The following is a 5,400-nucleotide window of genomic DNA, read 5'->3' on the forward strand; positions in this document are numbered from 1 at the left end:
GACACTGTGCTGTTTCCAGACTGGTCGGATGACCTACAGGAAATTTTAGAAAAAATAACAAAGTAAACAAACATGCTGGCCCTTGCATGGATCCCATAAAATCAAAACAAATTACAAAAAACCTAAAAAAAGTCAGAGATCAAGCTGAAGGACACCTGTATGAATATACACAGTAGTTAATATGCCTTAGACTAATGTCAGCAGCTGGAAATTGGTGCCTCAACAAAAAGCATTTGGAAAAAAATAGAAGCTTAGGGTTTTATATGGAAGGCAATCTGTCCCTGTTTAAAGATGACAATCTTTAATATTTCTACCACTCACATAGTTCACAGGAATAGTCTTTAACAAACAAACTGGTAAAGAAAATCAGAGTGACACAAAGGGCAATGGAAAAATAGCTTACACTGGATGTAAAACAAACAGACAAAATCATAAATACGGAAGAATGAAATAAAGAAACCATAAAGGACACTTGACTGATGCCAAAACACAAATGGCAGTGGCAAGGTACTATGACCTCAGCTTTCATAGAGCAAGAAAAATAAAACAGGAAATACACACAATATAGCATTTATCTGAAACTGAAGTTGTTTCCCACCAACAGGTTATTAACAAAATGCATTTTGTTGTTTAAATTTAAAAGTGGTTGTACTGTCACACTTTTTTTTCTTCTTCAGGTACTGGTAGATTTTTAATTGGACTGAACAAAACAGTGTTAAATATTTTATTCTATGAGTGATAGTTTATTAAATTAACTAAGTTGCTTATTTTGCTACTGAACTGAGTCATTGGCGTAAATATGATGATTAGCTGTTGCTGAAGCTCTGTGTTGAGTGACTCAGACTCTTGGGCAGAATGTAACACAAGATGTAAATCAAGTCAATACAATGTACCATTCACAATATTTTATTACACCATAAGGAAACATTTGACACACTAGAGAAATAATATAGTATCATGATCACATGGTGCTGGATCCAATGGCAGGACTGGTACATTCTGTGTTGCTGCTAATGCCATGGGACCCATCACATGAATGGGTAAAACAGGTGGTTTTCTACATCATGCACAGAATACAAAAAAAGTATACTACACATTACATTTTTGCAGTCAGTTATGCAGTGAAACAGACCTGATTAAAAAGATAAGTTTTGCATAATGTTAAGTTTAAGCTTCAATGCAAACCATGCATATCTGGTGATGATTATAAATAGTGGTAACTGATGGTGAGTTAAAGCATGTAACTTTATTATCTCACTTCAGTCTGTAACTTATCTATTTTCAGCAATTAAGTTGCTTGCATTTTGATACTGCTTCAAGAAATTTATCGGTAGTAATATATACTGATACACCAAAACGTTATTACCATATGCTTAACAGCTTGTTGGCACATTTCTGGAATGCAATACATCAATGGTTCTACATGGCATAATTTCAAGAAGTCCATGGAAGATTTCCAGAAGTATGGGCACTATATATCTATACACTGGCATCCAGGTTTCATAAATCACAAGCCAAAGTTTGTGGGCATGAACTTCGCACCCAGTAGTGCCCCAGATAGATGGGTTCCATCAGGTTATAATCAGGTAAATTTGGTAACCAAAACATCAATTACAATTCACTAGTATGCTCCGTAAGCAACTGTGGCATGATCTTGGTCTCATAAGATGGACTGTTAACTCGCTGGCAGATGCCATCACTGCCAGGGAAGACTTTAGACATGAAGTAATGCAACTGGTCCACAGAAATGTTCACATAATACACAGCTGGCCTGGCATTTTCAATTAATACTGTAGGTCCAATGGAAGCCTAGACTTTGACGGTGCCTATCTGCAGTGACCGTTAAGTCCTCAGAGTCTTGTTGATTAAATTTTGTAGAACAACTGTAAACTGATTACCATGAATTGTGCTAATGATGAACACTACATAAGTTTAGAAATAACTCAATGTTTCTGAAATTATGACTTATCTTTATCCCTATCAGAATACCACATATTCATTTCATTTGTTGACAATGGTTAATCATCAATACATATTTATTTAGTGCATTATTACTCAAAAAACATTAGGATCAAAGACATAAATAGCAAATGTTAATGTCATGAGAAATAAAATATGCAGCAGTATATAGTTAATAACTTAACAAAACATCAAGATTTCATTCAACTGTTTTTTAAAGTGCCTAATTACATATATTACATAAGTGTTGACTCACATCTTATGAGCAGTTTTTCACATCAAAGAACATATTTTACCTTCACGTAGGTAGATTTTGTTACTTATGTCTATTCTCATTAAATACTTTCTCTACTAAATCTTGTTGACTCTAGAAGTGCATTTGCGAAAGTAATCTACCTCAAACACAGGGTTGCAAACAAATTCCTCAATCGTCACTGATTATGACAACAGCTTTCATATCTCTCACTAGAACTCAAAATATTTCATTGCATTTAGCCATTTCCCATTATTAAGACATCATAAAATTATTAATCATGAAAATTCCTGCTTTGTTTCTTATACAAATAATTACTCTTCTAAATGACATTCCACAGCAACAAATGACTCAGTTGTCTTTAACTGACAGGAGTGTATGACCAAAGTTTTTCAAGGCCTTGTAAAAAGTCTAGTAATGTTATATTCCACTTTTTCTCATCGGTATTTATGTACACGAAAATGTCTTCTATAAAAAATACTCCATTTTAAACCATAAGGTGTTATAATTGAATCGGTCAGTGGAGTAAGGAACTCTGTCACATAAACATATGAGACAGATCAAAATATACTTCACTGTCATGAAATGAACTACGTTTACGTACTTCTTCATGTGAGAATAACCAACGTCACCTTGTTCCTAGGTGGCGTTGGAATAACACGAGATTGATTTGTTCAGTACTGACCAGAACAGAATCAAATCAATGACTTAGTTCCCGTCTCTGCCGCATGTTGCGTGCCGCCAGCATATTGTGCTGTTTTGAGCTTGTGCTACACCACCTTCAAACTAGATGGCATTGAATGAGATTTTCACTCTGCAGCGGAGTGTGCGCTGATATGAAACTTCCTGGCAGATTAAAACTGTGTGCCCGACCGAGACTCGAACTCGGGACCTTTGCCTTCCGCGGGCAAGTGCTCTACCAACTGAGCTACCGAAGCACGACTCACGTCCGGTACTCACAGCTTTACTTCTGCCAGTACCTCGTCTCCTACCTTCCAAACTTTACAGAAGCTCTCCTGTGAACCTTGCAGAACTAGCACTCCTGAAAGAAAGGATATTGCGGAGACATGGCTTAGCCACAGCCTGGGGGATGTTTCCACAATGAGATTTTCACTCTGCAGAGTGAAAATCTCATTCTGGAAACATCCCCCAGGCTGTGGCTAAGCCATGTCTCCGCAATATCCTTTCTTTCAGGAGTGCTAGTTCTGCAAGGTTCACAGGAGAGCTTCTGTAAAGTTTGGAAGGTAGGAGACGAGGTACTGGCAGAAGTAAAGCTGTGAGTACCGGACGTGAGTCGTGCTTCGGTAGCTCAGTTGGTAGAGCACTTGCCCGCGGAAGGCAAAGGTCCCGAGTTCGAGTCTCGGTCGGGCACACAGTTTTAATCTGCCAGGAAGTTTTAGATGGCATTGGCTTGGAGCACGCAGGCGCAGAAAGAATCACAGAACATTAACTTGGCGCCAACTTTGCAAAGTGCAATGGTTTTCGTTGATGTTGTTGTTGTAAGTTATTGAATGCCATCTTTCGAAATGTTTCCCAAATGCAATCAAAATGGAAGTTAGCACAAGAGGAAGAGAATCAATGAGGTTACAGTTCACGGGTTGCCATATAATGACTAGAGTGGGAAAGCAGTTCCTGGAAAATCTGTGGGTGCTGATTGCAAGTAAGGTACCCAACTACTGACATTTACCCATTTAACAACTTCAGTGTAATACAAATTCCGTAGCATATGCTACCTTTCCGATTACTTAATAAATTCCAGGTTCTGAATGGAATGTTTTGAACATATCAGTGACGATGATCGCATCGAAATGCTTTTAAATTACGTAAACATAAAGAGAAACAGTCAGGATATTTATCTACAGTGGTTAATTGTGGCAGGTAACATTATGAAAAGAAGGAAAAAAAAATTGTTAGTGACATCGCTTGAATCAAGAAACAAAATTTCTGTGTTTACCATGCCATTGTCTGTGGTAGAAGAGTTCCTGTCTGCAAATTTGCGGTTCTCAGTTTTCATGCTGTACAGCAGAAACGCGTTTTTGAGTTAGCCAGTTACTAATTAAAGGTCAAATTCCAAAGGACATTTGTGGAAAAAATCTAGGCACAACTAAAATTTCAGAAAATGTAATAAATTTGATACCCACATTACATCTTTCCCCTCAAAGAAACTCACTAAGCTGGGAAGAAAATGAAATATCTAGATGCACGTTTGGAGCTGAAAACTATGCACGAAATGCTTCTTACGAAGTATCCAGAAGTAAAGATGAAGTACGACTTCTATAGGAAACATTGTCGTGAACATTACAATTTTCCTTATGGTCGTCCCCAAATTTATGTACGTGGCAAATGTGAGTAACTTCAGGATAAGTTAAAAAGGTCCACATATCTCTGACAGTTGAGTTGGATATTTACAAGCGACACAGCAGAACATTTTATAAATTCGTTAAAGTAACTGGATAAGAATGTATGTGTAGGGATGACATTGTTGGACTAGCTTTTGACTTCATACATAACGTACCTTTGCCAAACATACCAGTGCAGGACACATTCTATTTACGTCAGCTGTGGGTTAACTGTTTCTGCATTTGTGAGATAAAGTCCAGGCATTCCACGGTGTAGCTACTTGTATCATGAAGGTGAAGTGAAAAAGGGAGTGAATGAGATCTGTTCATTCCTGTACCATTACATTGAAAACTATGTACCGAAGAATGTTACAGAAGTACACCTGTTCTCAAATGGAGCACCTGGTCAAAATAAAAATAATACTGTAGTAAGGGTGTGCCTTGCATTGAGAGACACTGAAATATTTTAAAAAATCACTCGTTTCCCGAAAGAGGTCACTTGTTACTCCCTTGTGACGGTGTGTTTGGAATACTGAAGAGACAAGTACGGAAATTGTGACCGAATTGTCACCTAAAGAGTATGTGGAAATCATGGCAAACAGTGTTTCTGAAGTGACAGTCGTTATGGTGGAATATGAAGACATAATGGAGTTTGACATGTGGTGGCCTCATCTTTACACAAAAAAGCACAGTCTAGTGAAGCGGCATAGTCAGGGAAACAGTGCAAGATTCAAGATTCAAGATTCTTTATTAGCCATTGATCATGCAAGATGAAATAGGCTTCGTCAGTACATAAAATAATATTAATATTCCAGACACTATATATAAGGCATAGATATAATTAGCATA

The 5,400-nt window shown here is 37.4% G+C and overlaps 2 non-coding genes across 2 annotated transcripts; one reads left to right on the forward strand and one right to left on the reverse strand.

The window, feature by feature from the left end:
• Positions 1-3,076: 3,076 nt before the first annotated feature.
• Positions 3,077-3,151, reverse strand: Trnap-cgg (transfer RNA proline (anticodon CGG)). Its single transcript has one exon. It is a non-coding gene; the product is annotated as a tRNA-Pro (tRNA).
• A 358-nt stretch (positions 3,152-3,509) lies between these two features.
• On the forward strand, positions 3,510-3,584 carry Trnap-cgg (transfer RNA proline (anticodon CGG)). The gene has a single exon. It is a non-coding gene; the product is annotated as a tRNA-Pro (tRNA).
• The last annotated feature ends 1,816 nt before the right edge of the window (positions 3,585-5,400 follow it).

This window comes from Schistocerca serialis, chromosome 3 (assembly GCF_023864345.2).
Source record: "Schistocerca serialis cubense isolate TAMUIC-IGC-003099 chromosome 3, iqSchSeri2.2, whole genome shotgun sequence".
NCBI classification, from domain to species: Eukaryota; Metazoa; Arthropoda; class Insecta; order Orthoptera; family Acrididae; genus Schistocerca; species Schistocerca serialis.